Below are 22644 nucleotides of genomic sequence, written 5' to 3'. Positions count from 1 at the left end.
TTCATTGAGATAACAAAAATACCTTATCTAAATTGAATCCAGGGATTATGTCAAATTGAAAAAAATCTTGAATGTAAGCTTCATGGCCAGTGCTACAAGTAGAATTTACGAGGTCCCCATGACCTGGTTTTGGGTATATTTATCAAAGTAATAAATAGTGATTCAATACACTGCTCGGTTAGAGCAGGAGAAAAGACTTTAGAGTGCTATGCATTGCAAGAGTAAAATTATGTTGTCAATATTACTGACTTTTAATTTTCCAAATAATAGGTTAAATATTTCTTTAGGGTTTTAAATTAGCTTGAAAAAATGTAGCATATAATCTCTTTGGCCAATGACATACACATTTCGATAGCTAACCATGACATGTTTTTTGGGTATATTTTTTGCTCAAATTTTGCCAAAAATTGACCAAGTAAGTCCTCGTTAGTATAGTGTGAAGTATCCCCGCCTGACCTGCGGGAGACCGGGGTTTGATTTCTCGACTGGGAGTTTTGAACTTTCAATCTCTTTTTTTGCATGCTGTTTCACTTTGTTTCATTGAGATAACAAAAATGCCTTATCTAAATTGAATCCAGGGTTTATGTCAACTTGAAAAAATCTTGCATGTAAGCTTCATGGCCAGTGCTACAAGTACAATTTGTGAGGTCACCATGACCTGGTTTTGGATATATTTATCAAAGTAATAAATAGTGATTCAATACACTGCTTGGTTAGAGCAGGAGAAAAGACTTTAGAGTGCTATGCATTGCAAGAGTAAAATTATGTTGTCAATATTACTGACTTTTCATTTGCCAAATAATAGGTTAAATATTTCTTTAGGGTTTTAAATTAGCTTGAAAAAATGTAGCATATAATCTCTTTGGCCAATGGCATACACATTTCGATAGCTAACCATGACTTGTTTTTTGGGTATATTTTTTGATCAAATTTTGCCAAAAATTGACCAAGTAAGTCCTCGTTAGTATAGTGGTGAGTATCCACGCCTGTCACGTGGGAGACCGGGGTTCAATTCCCCAACTGGGAGTTTTGAACTTTTAATCTCTTTTATGTGTGCTGTTTCACGTTGTTTCATTGAGATAACAAAAATGCCTTATCCAAATTGAATCCAGGGTTTATGTCAACTTGAAAAAAGCTTGCATGTAAGCTTCATGGCCAGTGCTACAAGTACAGTTTGTGAGGTCCCCATGACCTGGCTTTAGGTATATTTATCAAAGTAATAAATAGTTATTCAATACACTGCTTGGTTAGAGCAGGAGAATAGACTTTAGAGTGCTATGCATTGCAAGAGTAAAATTATGTTGTCAAAATTACTGACTTTTCATTTGCCAAATAATAGGTTAAATATTTCTTTAGGGTTTTAAATTAGCTTGAAAAAATGTAGCATATAATCTCTTTGGCCAATGACATACACATTTCGATAGCTAACCATGACATATATTTTGGGTATATTTTTTGATCATATTTTGCCAAAAATTGACCAAGTAAGTCCTTGTTAGTATAGTGTGAAGTATCCCCGCCTGACCTGCGGGAGACCGGGGTTTGATTTCTCGACTGGGAGTTTTGAACTTTCAATCTCTTTTTTTGCATGCTGTTTCACTTTGTTTCATTGAGATAACAAAAATGCCTTATCTAAATTGAATCCAGTGTTTATGTCAACTTGAAAAAATCTTGCATGTAAGCTTCATGGCCAGTGCTACAAGTACAATTTGTGAGGTCACCATGACCTGGTTTTGGGTATATTTATCAAAGTAATAAATAGTGATTCAATACACTGCTTGGTTAGAGCAGGAGAAAAGACTTTAGAGTGCTATGCATTGCAAGAGTAAAATTATGTTGGCAATATTACTGACTTTTCTTTTTCCAAATAATAGGTTAAATATTTCTTTGGTGTTTTAAATTAGCTTGAAAAAATGTAGCATATAATCTCTTTGGCCAATGACATACAAATTTCGATAGCTAACCATGACATGTTTTTTGGGTATATTTTTTGATCATATTTTGCCAAAAATTGACCAAGTAAGTCTTCGTTAGTATAGTGTGAAGTGTTTCCGCCTGTGATGCGGGAGGCTTGGGTTCAATTCCCCGACGGGGAGTTTTGAACTTTTAATCTATTTTTTTTGCATGCTGTTTCACTGTGTTTCTTTGAGATAACAAAAATGCCTTATCTAAATTGAATCCTGGGATTATGTCAAATTGAAAAAAATCTTGCATGTAAGCTTCATGGCCAGTGCTACAAGTAGAATTTACGAGGTCCCCATGACCTGGTTTTGGGTATATTTATCAAAGTAATAAATAGTGATTCAATACACTGCTTGGTTAGAGCAGGAGAAAAGACTTTAGAGTGCTATGCATTGCAAGAGTAAAATTATGTTGTCAAAATTACTGACTTTTCATTTTCCAAATAATAGGTTAAATATTTCTTTAGTGTTTTAAATTAGCTTGAAAAAATGTAGCATATAATCTCTTTGGCCAATGACATACACATTTCGATAGCTAACCATGACATGTTTTTTGGGTATATTTTTTGATCAAATTTTGCCAAAAATTGACTAAGTAAGTCCTCGTTAGTATAGTGGTGAGTATCCCCGCCTGTCACCCGCGAGACCGGGGTTCAATTCCCCGACCGGGAGTTTTGAACTTTTAATCTCTTTTCTGTGTGCTGTTTCACGTTGTTTTATTGAGATAACAAAAATATCTTATCCAAATTGAATCCTGGGTTTATGTCAACTTGAAAAAAATCTTGCATGTAAGTTTCATTGCCAGTGCTACAAGTACAGTTTGTGAGGTCCCCATGACCTGGCTTTAGGTATATTTATCAAAGTAATAAAAAGTTATTCAATACACTGCTTGGTTAGAGCAGGAGAATAGACTTTAGAGTGCTATGCATTGCAAGAGTAAAATTATGTTGTCAAAATTAATGACTTTTCATTTGCCAAATAATAGGTTAAATATTTCTTTAGGGTTTTAAATTAGCTTGAAAAAATTTAGCATATAATCTCTTTGGCCAATGACATACACATTTCGATAGCTAACCATGACTTGTTTTTTGGGTATATTTTTTGATTAAATTTTGCTAGAAGTTGACCAAGTAAGTCCTCGTTAGTATAGTGGTGAGTATCCATGCCTGTCACGTGGGAGACCGGGGTTCAATTCCCCAACGGGGAGTTTTGAACTTTTAATCTCTTTTTTTGCATGCTGTTTCACGTTGTTTCATTGAGATAACAAAAATGCCTTATCAAAATTGAATCACGGGTTTATGTCAACTTGAAAAAAAGCTTGCATGTAAGCTTCATGGCCAGTGCTACAAGTACAGTTTGTGAGGTCCCCATGACCTGGCTTTAGGTATATTTATCAAAGTAATAAATAGTTATTCAATACACTGCTTGGTTAGAGCAGGAGAATAGACTTTAGAGTGCTATGCATTGCAAGAGTAAAATTATGTTGTCAAAATTACTGACTTTTCATTTGCCAAATAATAGGTTCAATATTTCTTTAGGGTTTTAAATTAGCTTGAAAAAATGTAGCATATAATCTCTTTGGCCAATGACATACACATTTCGATAGCTAACCATGACATGTTTTTTGGGTATATTTTTTGATCATATTTTGCCAAAAATTGACCAAGTAAGTCCTTGTTAGAATAGCGTGAAGTATGCCCGCCTGACCTGCAGGAGACCGGGGTTTGATTTCTCGACTGGGAGTTTTGAACTTTCAATCTCTTTTTTTGCATGCTGTTTCACTTTGTTTCATTGAGATAACAAAAATGCCTTATCTAAATTGAATCCAGGGATTATGTCAACTTAAAAAAAATCTTGCATGTAAGCTTCATGGCCAGGGCTACAAGTAGAATTTACGAGGTCCCCATGACCTGGTTTTGGGTATATTTATCAAAGTAATAAATAGTGATTCAATACACTGCTTGGTTAGAGCAGGAGAAAAGACTTTAGAGTGCTATGCATTGCAAGAGTAAAATTATGTTGTCAATATTACTGACTTTTCATTTGCCAAATAATAGGTTAAATATTTCTTTAGGGTTTTAAATTAGCTTGAAAAAATGTAGCATATAATCTCTTTGGCCAATGGCATACACATTTCGATAGCTAACCATGACTTATTTTTTGGGTATATTTTTTGATCAAATTTTGCCAAAAATTGACCAAGTAAGTCCTTGTTAGTATAGTGGTGAGTATCCATGCCTGTCACGTGGGAGACCGGGGTTCAATTTCCCAACGGGGAGTTTTGAACTTTTACTCTCTTTTATGTGTGCTGTTTCACGTTGTTTCATTGAGATAACAAAAATGCCTTATCCAAATTGAATCCAGGGTTTATGTCAACTTGAAAAAAAGCTTGCATGTAAGCTTCATGGTCAGTGCTACAAGTACAGTTTGTGAGGTCCCCATGACCTGGCTTTAGGTATATATATCAAAGTAATAAATAGTTATTCAATACACTGCTTGGTTAGAGCAGGAGAATAGACTTTAGAGTGCTATGCATTGCAAGAGTAAAATTATGTTGTCAAAATTACTGACTTTTCATTTGCCAAATAATAGGTTAAATATTTCTTTAGGGTTTTAAATTAGCTTGAAAAAATTTAGCATATAATCTCTTTGGCCAATGACATACAAATTTCGATAGCTAACCATGACATGTTTTTTGGGTATATTTTTTGATCATATTTTGCCAAAAATTGACCAAGTAAGTCCTCGTTAGTATAGTGTAAAGTATCCCCGCCTGACCTGCGGGAGACCGGGGTTTGATTTCTCGACTGGGAGTTTTGAACTTTCAATCTCTTTATTTGCATGCTGTTTCACTTTGTTTCATTGAGATAACAAAAATGCCTTATCTAAATTGAATCCAGGGTTTATGTCAACTTGAAAAAATCTTGCATGTAAGCTTCATGGCCAGTGCTACAAGTACAATTTGTGAGGTCACCATGACCTGGTTTTGGATATATTTATCAAAGTAATAAATAGTGATTCAATACACTGCTTGGTTAGAGCAGGAGAAAAGACTTTAGAGTGCTATGCATTGCAAGAGTAAAATTATGTTGTCAAAATTACTGACTTTTCATTTGCCAAATAATAGGTTAAATATTTCTATAGGGTTTTAAATTAGCTTGAAAAAATGTAGCATATAATCTCTTTGGCCAATGGCATACACATTTCGATAGCTAACCATGACTTGTTTTTTGGGTATATTTTTTGATTAAATTTTCCCAAAAGTTGACCAAGTAAGTCCTTGTTAGTATAGTGGTGAGTATCCATGCCTGTCACGTGGGAGACCGGGGTTCAATTCCCCAACGGGGAGTTTTGAACTTTTAATCTCTTTTTTTGCATGCTGTTTCACATTGTTTCATTGAGATAACAAAAATGCCTTATCAAAATTGAATCACGGGTTTATGTCAACTTGAAAAAAAGCTTGCATGTAAGCTTCATGGCCAGTGCTACAAGTACAGTTTGTGAGGTCCCCATGACCTGGCTTTAGGTATATTTATCAAAGTAATAAATAGTTATTCAATACACTGCTTGGTTAGAGCAGGAGAATAGACTTTAGAGTGCTATGCATTGCAAGAGTAAAATTATGTTGTCAAAATTACTGACTTTTCATTTGCCAACTAATAGGTTCAATATTTCTTTAGGGTTTTAAATTAGCTTGAAAAAATGTAGCATATAATCTCTTTGGCCAATGACATACACATTTCGATAGCTAACCATGACATGTTTTTTGGGTATATTTTTTGATCATATTTTGCCAAAAATTGACCAAGTAAGTCCTTGTTAGAATAGTGTGAAGTATGCCCGCCTGACCTGCGGGAGACCGGGGTTTGATTTCTCGACTGGGAGTTTTGAACTTTCAATCTCTTTTTTTGCATGCTGTTTCACTTTGTTTCATTGAGATAACAAAAATGCCTTATCTAAATTGAATCCAGGGATTATGTCAACTTAAAAAAAATCTTGCATGTAAGCTTCTTAGCCAGGGCTACAAGTAGAATTTACGAGGTCCCCATGACCTGGTTTTGGGTATATTTATCAAAGTAATAAATAGTGATTCAATACACTGCTTGGTTAGAGCAGGAGAAAAGACTTTAGAGTGCTATGCATTGCAAGAGTAAAATTATGTTGTCAATATTACTGACTTTTCATTTGCCAAATAATAGGTTAAATATTTCTTTAGGGTTTTAAATTAGCTTGAAAAAATGTAGCATATAATCTCTTTGGCCAATGGCATACACATTTCGATAGCTAACCATGACTTATTTTTTGGGTATATTTTTTGATCAAATTTTGCCAAAAATAGACCAAGTAAGTCCTTGTTAGTATAGTGGTGAGTATCCATGCCTGTCACGTGGGAGACCGGGGTTCAATTTCCCAATGGGGAGTTTTGAACTTTTAATCTCTTTTATGTGTGCTGTTTCACGTTGTTTCATTGAGATAACAAAAATGCCTTATCCAAATTGAATCCAGGGTTTATGTCAACTTGAAAAAAAGCTTGCATGTAAGCTTCATGGCCAGTGCTACAAGTACAGTTTGTGAGGTCCCCATGACCTGGCTTTAGGTATATATATCAAAGTAATAAATAGTTATTCAATACACTGCTTGGTTAGAGCAGGAGAATAGACTTTAGAGTGCTATGCATTGCAAGAGTAAAATTATGTTGTCAAAATTACTGACTTTTCATTTGCCAAATAATAGGTTAAATATTTCTTTAGGGTTTTATATTAGCTTGAAAAAATGTAGCATATAATCTCTTTGGCCAATGACATACACATTTCGATAACTAGCCATGACATGTTTTTTGGGTATATTTTTTGATCATATTTTGCCAAAAATTGACCAAGTAAGTCCTCGTTAGTATAGTGTAAAGTATCCCCGCCTGACCTGCGGGAGACCGGGGTTTGATTTCTCGACGGGGAGTTTTGAACTTTCAATCTCTTTTTTTGCATGCTGTTTCACTTTGTTTCATTGAGATAACAAAAATGCCTTATCTAAATTGAATCCAGGGTTTATGTCAACTTGAAAAAATCTTGCATGTAAGCTTCATGGCCAGTGCTACAAGTACAATTTGTGAGGTCACCATGACCTGGTTTTGGATATATTTATCAAAGTAATAAATAGTGATTCAATACACTGCTTGGTTAGAGCAGGAGAAAAGACTTTAGAGTGCTATGCATTGCAAGAGTAAAATTATGTTGTCAATATTACTGACTTTTCATTTGCCAAATAATAGGTTAAATATTTCTTTAGGGTTTTAAATTAGCTTGAAAAAATGTAGCATATAATCTCTTTGGCCAATGGCATACACATTTCGATAGCTAACCATGACTTGTTTTTTGGGTATATTTTTTGATCAAATTTTGCCAAAAATTGACCAAGTAAGTCCTCGTTAGTATAGTGGTGAGTATCCACACCTGTCACGTGGGAGACCGGGGTTCAATTCCCCAATGGGGAGTTTTGAACTTTTAATCTCTTTTATGTGTGCTGTTTCACGTTGTTTCATTGAGATAACAAAAATGCCTTATCCATATTGAATCCAGGGTTTATGTCAACTTGAAAAAAAGCTTGCATGTAAGCTTCATGGCCAGTGCTACAAGTACAATTTGTGAAGTCACCATGACCTGGTTTTGGGTATATTTATCAAAGTAATAAATAGTGATTCAATACACTGCTTGGTTAGAGCAGGAGAATAGACTTTAGAGTGCTATGCATTGCAAGAGTAAAATTATGTTGTCAAAATTACTGACTTTTCATTTGCCAAATAATAGGTTAAATATTTCTTTAGGGTTTTAAATTAGCTTGAAAAAATGTAGCATATAATCTCTTTGGCCAATGACATACACATTTCGATAGCTAACCATGACATATTTTTTGGGTATATTTTTTGATCATATTTTGCCAAAAATTGACCAAGTAAGTCCTTGTTAGTATAGTGTGAAGTATCCCCGCCTGACCTGCGGGAGACCGGGGTTTGATTTCTCGACTGGGAGTTTTGAACTTTCAATCTCTTTTTTTGCATGCTGTTTCACTTTGTTTCATTGAGATAACAAAAATGCCTTATCTAAATTGAATCCAGTGTTTATGTCAACTTGAAAAAATCTTGCATGTAAGCTTCATGGCCAGTGCTACAAGTACAATTTGTGAGGTCACCATGACCTGGTTTTGGGTATATTTATCAAAGTAATAAATAGTGATTCAATACACTGCTTGGTTAGAGCAGGAGAAAAGACTTTAGAGTGCTATGCATTGCAAGAGTAAAATTATGTTGGCAATATTACTGACTTTTCTTTTTCCAAATAATAGGTTAAATATTTCTTTGGTGTTTTAAATTAGCTTGAAAAAATGTAGCATATAATCTCTTTGGCCAATGACATACAAATTTCGATAGCTAACCATGACATGTTTTTTGGGTATATTTTTTGATCATATTTTGCCAAAAATTGACCAAGTAAGTCCTCGTTAGTATAGTGTGAAGTGTTTCCGCCTGTGATGCGGGAGGCTTGGGTTCAATTCCCCGACGGGGAGTTTTGAACTTTTAATCTATTTTTTTTGCATGCTGTTTCACTGTGTTTCTTTGAGATAACAAAAATGCCTTATCTAAATTGAATCCAGGGATTATGTCAAATTGAAAAAAATCTTGCATGTAAGCTTCATGGCCAGTGCTACAAGTAGAATTTACGAGGTCCCCATGACCTGGTTTTGGGTATATTTATCAAAGTAATAAATAGTGATTCAATACACTGCTTGGTTAGAGCAGGAGAAAAGACTTTAGAGTGCTATGCATTGCAAGAGTAAAATTATGTTGTCAAAATTACTGACTTTTCATTTTCCAAATAATAGGTTAAATATTTCTTTAGGGTTTTAAATTAGCTTGAAAAAATGTAGCATATAATCTCTTTGGCCAATGACATACACATTTCGATAGCTAACCATGACATGTTTTTTGGGTATATTTTTTGATCAAATTTTGCCAAAAATTGACCAAGTAAGTCCTCGTTAGTATAGTGGTGAGTATCCCCACCTGTCACCCGGGAGAACGGGGTTCAATTCCCCGACGGGGAGTTTTGAACTTTTAATCTCTTTTCTGTGTGCTGTTTCACGTTGTTTTATTGAGATAACAAAAATATCTTATCCAAATTGAATCCTGGGTTTATGTCAACTTGAAAAAAATCTTGCATGTAAGTTTCATTGCCAGTGCTACAAGTACAGTTTGTGAGGTCCCCATGACCTGGCTTTAGGTATATTTATCAAAGTAATAAATAGTTATTCAATACACTGCTTGGTTAGAGCAGGAGAATAGACTTTAGAGTGCTATGCATTGAAAGAGTAAAATTATGTTGTCAAAATTACTGACTTTTCATTTGCCAAATAATAGGTTAAATATTTCTTTAGGGTTTTAAATTAGCTTGAAAAAATGTAGCATATAATCTCTTTGGCCAATGACATACAAATTTCGATAGCTAACCATGACATGTTTTTTGGGTATATTTTTTTATCATATTTTGCCAAAAATTGACCAAGTAAGTCCTCGTTAGTATAGTGTAAAGTATCCCCGCCGGACCTGCGGGAGACCGGGGTTTGATTTCTCGACTGGGAGTTTTGAACTTTCAATCTCTTTATTTGCATGCTGTTTCACTTTGTTTCATTGAGATAACAAAAATGCCTTATCTAAATTGAATCCAGGGATTATGTCAAATTGAAAAAAATCTTGCATGTAAGCTTCATGGCCAGTGCTACAAGTAGAATTTACGAGGTCCCCATGACCTGGTTTTGGGTATATTTATCAAAGTAATAAATAGTGATTCAATACACTGCTTGGTTAGAGCAGGAGAAAAGACTTTAGAGTGCTATGCATTGCAAGAGTTAAATTATGTTGTCAATATTACTGACTTTTCATTTTCCAAATAATAGGTTAAATATTTATTTAGGGTTTTAAATTAGCTTGAAAAAATGTAGCACATAATCTCTTTGGCCAATGACATACACATTTCGATAGCTAACCATGACATGTTTTTTGGGTATATTTTTTGATCAAATTTTGCCAAAAATTGACCAAGTAAGTCCTCGTTAGTATAGTGGTGAGTATCCACGCCTGTCACGTGGGAGACCGGGGTTTGATTTCTCGCCTGGGAGTTTTGAACTTTCAATCTCTTATTTTGCATGCTGTTTCACTTTGTTTCATTGAGATAACAAAAATGCCTTATCTAAATTGAATCCAGTGTTTATGTCAACTTGAAAAAATCTTGCATGTAAGCTTCATGGCCATTGCTACAAGTACAATTTGTGAGGTCACCATGACCTCGTTTTGGGTATATTTATCAAAGTAATAAATAGTGATTCAATACACTGCTTGGTTAGAGCAGGAGAAAATACTTTAGAGTGCTATGCATTGCAAGAGTAAAATTATGTTGGCAATATTACTGACTTTTCTATTTCCAAATAATAGGTTAAATATTTCTTTAGGGTTTTAAATTTGCTTGAAAAAATGTAGCATATAATCTCTTTGGCCAATGACTTACACATTTCGATAGCTAACCATGACATGTTTTTTGGGTATATTTTTTGATCATATTTTGCCAAAAATTGACCAAGTAAGTCCTCGTTAGTATAGTGTGAAGTATCCCCGCCTGACCTGCGGGAGACCGGGGTTTGATTTCTCGACTGGGAGTTTTGAACTTTCAATCTCTTTTTTTGCATGCTGTTTCACTTTGTTTCATTGAGATAACAAAAATGCCTTATTTAAATTGAATCCAGTGTTTATGTCAACTTGAAAAAATCTTGCATGTAAGCTTCATGGCCATTGCTACAAGTACAATTTGTGAGGTCACCATGACCTGGTTTGGGTATATTTATCAAAGTAATAAATAGTGATTCAATACACTGCTTGGTTAGAGCAGGAGAAAAGACTTTAGAGTGCTATGCATTGCAAGAGTAAAATTATGTTGTCAATATTACTGACTTTTCATTTGCCAAATAATAGGTTAAATATTTCTTTAGGGTTTTAAATTAGCTTGAAAAAATGTAGCATATAATCTCTTTGGCCAATGGCATACACATTTCGATAGCTAACCATGACTTGTTTTTTGGGTATATATTTTGATCTAATTTTGCCAAAAATTGACCAAGTAAGTCCTCGTTAGTATAGTGGTGAGTATCCACACCTGTCACGTGGGAGACTGGGGTTCAATTCCCCAATGGGGAGTTTTGAACTTTTAATCTCTTTTATGTGTGCTGTTTCACGTTGTTTCATTGAGATAACAAAAATGCCTTATCCATATTGAATCCAGGGTTTATGTCAACTTGAAAAAAAGCTTGCATGTAAGCTTCATGGCCAGTGCTACAAGTACAATTTGTGAAGTCACCATGACCTGGTTTTGGGTATATTTATCAAAGTAATAAATAGTGATTCAATACACTGCTTGGTTAGAGCAGGAGAATAGACTTTAGAGTGCTATGCATTGCAAGAGTAAAATTATGTTGTCAAAATTACTGACTTTTCATTTGCCAAATAATAGGTTAAATATTTCTTTAGGGTTTTAAATTAGCTTGAAAAAATGTAGCATATAATCTCTTTGGCCAATGACATACACATTTCGATAGCTAACCATGACATATTTTTTGGGTATATTTTTTGATCATATTTTGCCAAAAATTGACCAAGTAAGTCCTCGTTAGTATAGTGTGAAGTGTTTCCGCCTGTGATGCGGGAGGCTTGGGTTCAATTCCCCGACGGGGAGTTTTGAACTTTTTATCTATTTTTTTTGCATGCTGTTTCACTGTGTTTCTTTGAGATAACAAAAATGCCTTATCTAAATTGAATCCAGGGATTATGTCAAATTGAAAAAAATCTTGCATGTAAGCTTCATGGCCAGTGCTACAAGTAGAATTTACGAGGTCCCCATGACCTGGTTTTGGGTATATTTATCAAAGTAATAAATAGTGATTCAATACACTGCTTGGTTAGAGCAGGAGAAAAGACTTTAGAGTGCTATGCATTGCAAGAGTAAAATTATGTTGTCAAAATTACTGACTTTTCATTTTCCAAATAATAGGTTAAATATTTCTTTAGGGTTTTAAATTAGCTTGAAAAAATGTAGCATATAATCTCTTTGGCCAATGACATACACATTTCGATAGCTAACCATGACATGTTTTTTGGGTATATTTTTTGATCAAATTTTGCCAAAAATTGACCAAGTAAGTCCTCGTTAGTATAGTGGTGAGTATCCCCACCTGTCACCCGGGAGAACGGGGTTCAATTCCCCGACGGGGAGTTTTGAACTTTTAATCTCTTTTCTGTGTGCTGTTTCACGTTGTTTTATTGAGATAACAAAAATATCTTATCCAAATTGAATCCTGGGTTTATGTCAACTTGAAAAAAATCTTGCATGTAAGTTTCATTGCCAGTGCTACAAGTACAGTTTGTGAGGTCCCCATGACCTGGCTTTAGGTATATTTATCAAAGTAATAAATAGTTATTCAATACACTGCTTGGTTAGAGCAGGAGAATAGACTTTAGAGTGCTATGCATTGAAAGAGTAAAATTATGTTGTCAAAATTACTGACTTTTCATTTGCCAAATAATAGGTTAAATATTTCTTTAGGGTTTTAAATTAGCTTGAAAAAATGTAGCATATAATCTCTTTGGCCAATGACATACAAATTTCGATAGCTAACCATGACATGTTTTTTGGGTATATTTTTTTATCATATTTTGCCAAAAATTGACCAAGTAAGTCCTCGTTAGTATAGTGTAAAGTATCCCCGCCGGACCTGCGGGAGACCGGGGTTTGATTTCTCGACTGGGAGTTTTGAACTTTCAATCTCTTTATTTGCATGCTGTTTCACTTTGTTTCATTGAGATAACAAAAATGCCTTATCTAAATTGAATCCAGGGATTATGTCAAATTGAAAAAAATCTTGCATGTAAGCTTCATGGCCAGTGCTACAAGTAGAATTTACGAGGTCCCCATGACCTGGTTTTGGGTATATTTATCAAAGTAATAAATAGTGATTCAATACACTGCTTGGTTAGAGCAGGAGAAAAGACTTTAGAGTGCTATGCATTGCAAGAGTTAAATTATGTTGTCAATATTACTGACTTTTCATTTTCCAAATAATAGGTTAAATATTTATTTAGGGTTTTAAATTAGCTTGAAAAAATGTAGCACATAATCTCTTTGGCCAATGACATACACATTTCGATAGCTAACCATGACATGTTTTTTGGGTATATTTTTTGATCAAATTTTGCCAAAAATTGACCAAGTAAGTCCTCGTTAGTATAGTGGTGAGTATCCACGCCTGTCACGTGGGAGACCGGGGTTTGATTTCTCGCCTGGGAGTTTTGAACTTTCAATCTCTTTTTTTGCATGCTGTTTCACTTTGTTTCATTGAGATAACAAAAATGCCTTATCTAAATTGAATCCAGTGTTTATGTCAACTTGAAAAAATCTTGCATGTAAGCTTCATGGCCATTGCTACAAGTACAATTTGTGAGGTCACCATGACCTCGTTTTGGGTATATTTATCAAAGTAATAAATAGTGATTCAATACACTGCTTGGTTAGAGCAGGAGAAAATACTTTAGAGTGCTATGCATTGCAAGAGTAAAATTATGTTGGCAATATTACTGACTTTTCTATTTCCAAATAATAGGTTAAATATTTCTTTAGGGTTTTAAATTTGCTTGAAAAAATGTAGCATATAATCTCTTTGGCCAATGACTTACACATTTCGATAGCTAACCATGACATGTTTTTTGGGTATATTTTTTGATCATATTTTGCCAAAAATTGACCAAGTAAGTCCTCGTTAGTATAGTGTGAAGTATCCCCGCCTGACCTGCGGGAGACCGGGGTTTGATTTCTCGACTGGGAGTTTTGAACTTTCAATCTCTTTTTTTGCATGCTGTTTCACTTTGTTTCATTGAGATAACAAAAATGCTTTATTTAAATTGAATCCAGTGTTTATGTCAACTTGAAAAAATCTTGCATGTAAGCTTCATGGCCATTGCTACAAGTACAATTTGTGAGGTCACCATGACCTGGTTTGGGTATATTTATCAAAGTAATAAATAGTGATTCAATACACTGCTTGGTTAGAGCAGGAGAAAAGACTTTAGAGTGCTATGCATTGCAAGAGTAAAATTATGTTGTCAATATTACTGACTTTTCTTTTTCCAAATAATAGGTTAAATATTTCTTTAGGGTTTTAAATTTGCTTGAAAAAATGTAGCATATAATCTCTTTGGACAATGATTTACACATTTCGATAGCTAACCATGACATGTTTTTTGGGTATATTTTTTGATCAAATTTTGCCAAAAATTGACCAAGTAAGTCCTCGTTAGTATAGTGGTGAGTATCCCTGCCTGTCACCCGGGAGACCGGGGTTCAATTCCCTGACGGGGAGTTTTGAACTTTTAAACTCTTTTCTGTGTGCTGTTTCACATTGTTTTATTGAGATAACAAAAATACCTTATCCAAATTGAATCCAGGGTTTATGTCAACTTGAAAAAAATCTTGCATGTAAGTTTCATGGCCAGTGCTACAAGTACAGTTTGCGAGGTCCCCATGACCTGGCTTTAGGTATATTTATCAAAGTAATAAATAGTTATTCAATACACTGCTTGGTTAGAGCAGGAGAATAGACTTTAGAGTGCTATGCATTGCAAGAGTAAAATTATGTTGTCAAAATTACTGACTTTTCATTTGCCAAATAATAGGTTAAATATTTCTTTAGGGTTTTAAATTAGCTTGATAAAATGTAGCATATAATCTCTTTGGCCAATGACATACACATTTCGATAGCTAACCATGACATGTTTTTTGTGTATATTTTTTGATCATATTTTGCCAAAAATTGACCAAGTAATTCCTCGTTAGTATATTGTGAAGTATCCCCGCCTGACCTGCGGGAGACCGGGGTTTGATTTCTCGACTGGGAGTTTTGAACTTTCAATCTCTTTTTTTGCATGCTGTGTCACTTTGTTTCATTGAGATAACAAAAATGCCTTATCTAAATTGAATCCAGGGTTTATGTCAACTTGAAAAAATCTTGCATGTAAGCTTCATGGCCAGTGCTACAAGTACAATTTGTGAGGTCACCATGACCTGGTTTTGGATATATTTATCAAAGTAATAAATAGTGATTCAATACACTGCTTGGTTAGAGCAGGAGAAAAGACTTTAGAGTGCTATGCATTGCAAGAGTAAAATTATGTTGTCAAAATTACTGACTTTTCATTTGCCAAATAATAGGTTAAATATTTCTTTAGGGTTTTAAATTAGCTTGAAAAAATGTAGCATATAATCTCTTTGGCCAATGGCATACACATTTCGATAGCTAACCATGACTTGTTTTTTGGGTATATTTTTTGATTAAATTTTGCCAAAAGTTGACCAAGTAAGTCCTCGTTAGTATAGTGGTGAGTATCCATGCCTGTCACGTGGGAGACCGGGGTTCAATTCCCCAATGGGGAGTTTTGAACTTTTAATCTCTTTTTTTGCATGCTGTTTCACGTTGTTTCATTGAGATAACAAAAATGCCTTATCAAAATTGAATCACGGGTTTATGTCAACTTGAAAAAAAGCTTGCATGTAAGCTTCATGGCCAGTGCTACAAGTACAGTTTGTGAGGTCCCCATGACCTGGCTTTAGGTATATTTATCAAAGTAATAAATAGTTATTCAATACACTGCTTGGTTAGAGCAGGAGAATAGACTTTAGAGTGCTATGCATTGCAAGAGTAAAATTATGTTGTCAAAATTACTGACTTTTCATTTGCCAAATAATAGGTTCAATATTTCTTTAGGGTTTTAAATTAGCTTGAAAAAATGTAGCATATAATCTCTTTGGCCAATGACATACACATTTCGATAGCTAACCATGACATGTTTTTTGGGTATATTTTTTGATCATATTTTGCCAAAAATTGACCAAGTAAGTCCTTGTTAGAATAGTGTGAAGTATGCCCGCCTGACCTGCGGGAGACCGGGGTTTGATTTCTCGACTGGGAGTTTTGAACTTTCAATCTCTTTTTTTGCATGCTGTTTCACTTTGTTTCATTGAGATAACAAAAATGCCTTATCTAAATTGAATCCAGGGATTATGTCAACTTAAAAAAAATCTTGCATGTAAGCTTCATGGCCAGGGCTACAAGTAGAATTTACGAGGTCCCCATGACCTGGTTTTGGGTATATTTATCAAGGTAATAAATAGTTATTCAATACACTGCTTGGTTAGAGCAGGAGAATAGACTTTAGAGTGCTATGCATTGCAAGAGTAAAATTATGTTGTCAAAATTACTGACTTTTCATTTGCCAAATAATAGGTTAAATATTTCTTTAGGGTTTTAAATTAGCTTGAAAAAATGTAGCATATAATCTCTTTGGCCAATGACATACACATTTCGATAACTAGCCATGACATGTTTTTTGGGTATATTTTTTGATCATATTTTGCCAAAAATTGACCAAGTAAGTCCTCGTTAGTATAGTGTAAAGTATCCCCGCCTGACCTGCGGGAGACCGGGGTTTGATTTCTCGACGGGGAGTTTTGAACTTTCAATCTCTTTTTTGCATGCTGTTTCACTTTGTTTCATTGAGATAACAAAAATGCCTTATCTAAATTGGATCCAGGGTTTATGTCAACTTGAAAAAATCTTGCATGTAAGCTTCATGGCCAGTGCTAAAAGTACAATTTGTGAGGTCACCATGACCTGGTTTTGGGTATATTTATCAAAGTAATAAATAGTGATTCAATACACTGCTTGGTTAGAGCAGGAGAAAAGACTTTAGAGTGCTATGCATTGCAAGAGTAAAATTATGTTGTCAATATTACTGACTTTTCATTTGCCAAATAATAGGTTAAATATTTCTTTAGGGTTTTAAATTAGCTTGAAAAAATTTAGCATATAATCTCTTTGGCCAATGACATACAAATTTCGATAGCTAACCATGACATGTTTTTTGGGTATATTTTTTGATCATATTTTGCCAAAAATTGACCAAGTAAGTCCTCGTTAGTATAGTGTAAAGTATCCCCGCCTGACCTGCGGGAGACCGGTGTTTGTTTTCTCGACTGGGAGTTTTGAACTTTCAATCTCTTTTTTTGCATGCTGTTTCACTTTGTTTCATTGAGATAACAAAAATGCCTTATCTAAATTGAATCCAGTGTTTATGTCAACTTGAAAAAATCTTGCATGTAAGCTTCATGGCCAGTGCTACAAGTACAATTTGTGAGGTCACCATGACCTGGTTTTGGGTATATTTATCAAAGTAATAAATAGTGATTCAATACACTGCTTGGTTAGAGCAGGAGAAAATACTTTAGAGTGCTATGCATTGCAAGGGTAAAATTATGTTGGCAATATTACTGACTTTTCTTTTTCCAAATAATAGGTTAAATATTTCTTTAGGGTTTTAAATTAGCTTTAAAAAATGTAGCATATAATCTCTTTGGCCAATGACATACACATTTTGATAGCTAACCATGACATGTTTTTTGGGTATATTTTTTGATCAAATTTTGCCAAAAATTTACCAAGTAAGTCCTCGTTAGTATAGTGGTGAGTATCCTCGCCTGTCACGCAGGAGACCGGGGTTCAATTCCCCGACGGGGAGTTTTGAACTTTTAATCTCTTTTCTGTGTGCTGTTTCACGTTGTTTCATTGAGATAACAAAAATGCCTTATCCAAATTGAATCCAGGGTTTATGTCAACTTGAAAAAAATCTTGCATGTAAGTTTCATGGCCAGTGCTACAAGTACAGTTTGCGAGGTCCCCATGACCTGGCTTTAGGTATATTTATCAAAGTAATAAATAGTTATTCAATACACTGCTTGGTTAGAGCAGGAGAATAGACTTTAGAGTGCTATGCATTGCAAGAGTAAAATTATGTTGTCAAAATTACTGACTTTTCATTTGCCAAATAATAGGTTCAATATTTCTTTAGGGTTTTAAATTAGCTTGAAAAAATGTAGCATATAATCTCTTTGGCCAATGACATACACATTTCGATAGCTAACCATGACATGTTTTTTGGGTATATTTTTTGATCATATTTTGCCAAAAATTGACCAAGTAAGTCCTCGTTAGTATAGTGTAAAGTATCCCCGCCTGACCTGCGGGAGACCGGGGTTTGATTTCTCGACTGGGAGTTTTGAACTTTCAATCTCTTTTTTTGCATGCTGTTTCACTTTGTTTCATTGAGATAACAAAAATGCCTTATCTAAATTGAATCCAGTGTTTATGTCAACTTGAAAAAATCTTGCATGTAAGCTTCATGGCCAGTGCTACAAGTACAATTTGTGAGGTCACCATGACCTGGTTTTGGGTATATTTATCAAAGTAATAAATATTGATTCAATACACTGCTTGGTTAGAGCAGGAGAAAATACTTTAGAGTGCTATGCATTGCAAGAGTAAAATTATGTTGTCAATATTACTGACTTTTCATTTTCCAAATAATAGGTTAAATATTTCTTTAGGGTTTTAAATTAGCTTGAAAAAATGTAGCATATAATCTCTTTGGCCAATGACATACACATTTCGATAGCTAACCATGACATGTTTTTTGGGTATATTTTTTTATCAAATTTTGCCAAAAAATGAACAAGTAAGTCCTTGTTAGTTTAGTGGTGAGTATCCCCGCCTGTCACGCGGGAGACCGGGGTTCAATTCCCCGACAGGGAGTTTTGAACTTTTAATCTCTTTTCTGTGTACTGTTTCACGTTGTTTCATTGAGATAACAAAAATGCCTTATCCAAATTGAATCCAGGGTTTAAGTCAACTTGAAAAAAATCTTGTATGTAAGTTTCATGGCCAGTGCTACAAGTACAGTTTGCGAGGTCCCCATGACCTGGCTTTAGGTATATTTATCAAAGTAATAAATAGTTATTCAATACACTGCTTGGTTAGAGCAGGAGAATAGACTTTAGAGTGCTATGCATTGCAAGAGTAAAATTATGTTGTCAAAATTACTGACTTTTCATTTGCCAAATAATAGGTTAAATATTTCTTTAGGGTTTTAAATTAGCTTGATAAAATGTAGCATATAATCTCTTTGGCCAATGACATACACATTTCAATAGCTAACCATGACATGTTTTTTGTGTTTTTTTTTAATCATATTTTGCCAAAAATTGACCAAGTAAGTCCTCGTTAGTATAGTGTGAAGTGTTTCCGCCTGTGATGCGGGAGGCTTGGGTTCAATTCCCCAACTGGGAATTTTGAACTTTTAATCTCTTTTCTGTGTGTTGTTTCATTGAGATAACAAAAATGCCTTATCCAAATTGAATCCAGGGTTTATGTCAACTTGAAAAAATCTTGCATGTAAGCTTCATGGCCAGTGCTACAAGTACAATTTGTGAGGTCACCATGACCTGGTTTTGGATATATTTATCAAAGTAATAAATAGTGATTCAATACACTGCTTGGTTAGAGCAGGAGAAAAGACTTTAGAGTGCTATGCATTGTAAGAGTAAAATTATGTTGTCAATATTTCTGACTTTTCATTTGCCAAATAATAGGTTAAATATTTCTTTAGGGTTTTAAATTAGCTTGAAAAAATGTAGCATATAATCTCTTTGGCCAATGACATACAAATTTCGATAGCTAACCATGACATGTTTTTTGGGTATATTTTTTGATCATATTTTGCCAAAAATTGACCAAGTAAGTCCTTGTTAGTATAGTGTGAAGTATGCCCGCCTGACCTGCGGGAGACCGGGGTTTGATTTCTCGACTGGGAGTTTTGAACTTTCAATCTCTTTTTTTGCATGCTGTTTCACTTTGTTTCATTGAGATAACAAAAATGTCTTATCTAAATTGAATCCAGGGATTATGTCAACTTGAAAAAAATCTTGCATGTAAGCTTCATGGCCAGTGCTACAAGTAGAATTTACGAGGTCCCCATGACCTGGTTTTGGGTATATTTATCAAAGTAATAAATAGTGATTCAATACACTGCTTGGTTAGAGCAGGAGAAAAGACTTTAGAGTGCTATGCATTGCAAGAGTAAAATTATGTTGTCAATATTACTGACTTTTCATTTGCCAAATAATAGGTTAAATATTTCTTTAGGGTTTTAAATTAGCTTGAAAAAATGTAGCATATAATCTCTTTGGCAAATGGCAAACACATTTCGATAGCTAACCATGACTTATTTTTTGGGTATATTTTTTGATCAAATTTTGCCAAAAATTGACCAAGTAAGTCCTCGTTAGTATAGTGGTGAGTATTCACGCCTGTCACGTGGGAGACCGTGGTTCAATTCCCCAACGGGGAGTTTTGAACTTTTAATCTCTTTTATGTGTGCTGTTTCACGTTGTTTCATTGAGATAACAAAAATGCCTTATCCAAATTGAATCCAGGGTTTATGTCAACTTGAAAAAAAGCTTGCATGTAAGCTTCATGGCCAGTGCTACAAGTACAGTTTGTGAGGTCCCCATGACCTGGCTTTAGGTATATTTATCAAAGTAATAAATAGTTATTCAATACACTGCTTGGTTAGAGCAGGAGAATAGACTTTAGAGTGCTATGCATTGCAAGAGTAAAATTATGTTGTCAAAATTACTGACTTTTCATTTGCCAAATAATAGGTTAAATATTTCTTTAGGGTTTTAAATTAGCTTGAAAAAATGTAGCATATAATCTCTTTGGCCAATGACATACACATTTCGATAGCTAACCATGACATGTTTTTTGGGTATATTTTTTGATTATCTTGCCAAAAATTTACCAAGTAAGTCCTCGTTAGTATAGTGTGAAGTATCCCCGCCTGACCTGCGGGAGACCGGGGTTTGATTTCTCGACTGGGAGTTTTGAACTTTCAATCTCTTTTTTTGCATGCTGTTTCACTTTGTTTCATTGAGATAACAAAAATGCCTTATCTAAATTGAATCCAGGGTTTATGTCAACTTGAAAAAATCTTGCATGTAAGCTTCATGGCCAGTGCTACAAGAACAATTTGTGAGGTCACCATGACCTGGTTTTGGGTATATTTATCAAAGTAATAAATAGTGATTCAATACACTGCTTGGTTAGAGCAGGAGAAAATACTTTAGAGTGCTATGCATTGCAAGAGTAAAATTATGTTGTCAAAATTACTGACTTTTCATTTGCCAAATAATAGGTTAAATATTTCTTTAGGGTTTTAAATTAGCTTGAAAAAATGTAGCATATAATCTCTTTGGCCAATGACATACAAATTTCGATAGCTAACCATGACATGTTTTTTGGGTATATTTTTTGATCATATTTTGCCAAAAATTGACCAAGTAAGTCCTCGTTAGTATAGTGTGAAGTATCCCCGCCTGACCTGTGGGAGACCGGGGTTTGATTTCTCGACTGGGAGTTTTGAACTTTCAATCTCTTTATTTGCATGCTGTTTCACTTTGTTTCATTGAGATAACAAAAATGCCTTATCAAAATTGAATCACGGGTTTATGTCAACTTGAAAAAAAGCTTGCATGTAAGCTTCATTTCCAGTGCTACAAGTACAGTTTGTGAGGTCCCCATGACCTGGCTTTAGGTATATTTATCAAAGTAATAAATAGTTATTCAATACACTGCTTGGTTAGAGCAGGAGAATAGACTTTAGAGTGCTATGCATTGCAAGAGTAAAATTATGTTGTCAAAATTACTGACTTTTCATTTGCCAAATAATAGGTTAAATATTTCTTTAGGGTTTTAAATTAGCTTGAAAAAATGTAGCATATAATCTCTTTGGCCAATGACATACACATTTCGATAGCTAACCATGCCATGTTTTTTGGGTATATTTTTTGATCATATTTTGCCAAAAATTGACCAAGTAAGTCCTCGTTAGAGTAGTGTGAAGTATCCCCGCCTGACCTGCGGGAGACCGGGGTTTGATTTCTCGACGGGGAGTTTTGAACTTTCAATCTCTTTTTTTGCATGCTGTTTCACTTTGTTTCATTGAGATAACAAAAATGCCTTATCTAAATTGAATCCAGGGTTTATGTCAACTTGAAAAAATCTTGCATGTAAGCTTCATGGCCAGTGCTACAAGTACAATTTGTGAGGTCACCATGACCTGGTTTTGGGTATATTTATCAAAGTAATAAATAGTGATTCAATACACTGCTTGGTTAGAGCAGGAGAAGAGACTTTAGAGTGCTATGCATTGCAAGAGTAAAATTATGTTGTCAATATTACTGACTTTTCATTTGCCAAATAATAGGTTAAATATTTCTTTAGGGTTTTAAATTAGCTTGAAAAAATTTAGCATATAATCTCTTTGGCCAATGACATACAAATTTCGATAGCTAACCATGACATGTTTTTTGGGTATATTTTTTGATCATATTTTGCCAAAAATTGACCAAGTAAGTCCTCGTTAGTATAGTGTAAAGTATCCCCGCCTGACCTTCGGGAGACCGGTGTTTGTTTTCTCGACTGGGAGTTTTGAACTTTCAATCTCTTTTTTTGCATGCTGTTTCACTTTGTTTCATTGAGATAACAAAAATGCCTTATCTAAATTGAATCCAGTGTTTATGTCAACTTGAAAAAATCTTGCATGTAAGCTTCATGGCCAGTGCTACAAGTACAATTTGTGAGGTCACCATGACCTGGTTTTGGGTATATTTATCAAAGTAATAAATAGTGATTCAATACACTGCTT

At 34.5% G+C, this 22644-nt stretch overlaps 1 non-coding gene across 1 annotated transcript; it reads left to right on the top strand.

The window, feature by feature from the left end:
* Positions 1-18620: 18620 nt before the first annotated feature.
* On the top strand, positions 18621-18692 carry TRNAD-GUC (transfer RNA aspartic acid (anticodon GUC)). The gene has a single exon. It is a non-coding gene; the product is annotated as a tRNA-Asp (tRNA).
* The last annotated feature ends 3952 nt before the right edge of the window (positions 18693-22644 follow it).

The sequence above is a fragment of the Taudactylus pleione genome, unplaced genomic scaffold (assembly GCF_031769625.1).
Source record: "Taudactylus pleione unplaced genomic scaffold, aTauple2 ptg000117l, whole genome shotgun sequence".
Lineage (NCBI taxonomy): Eukaryota > Metazoa > Chordata > Amphibia > Anura > Myobatrachidae > Taudactylus > Taudactylus pleione.
This window is presented reverse-complemented; position numbering and strand designations above follow the sequence as displayed.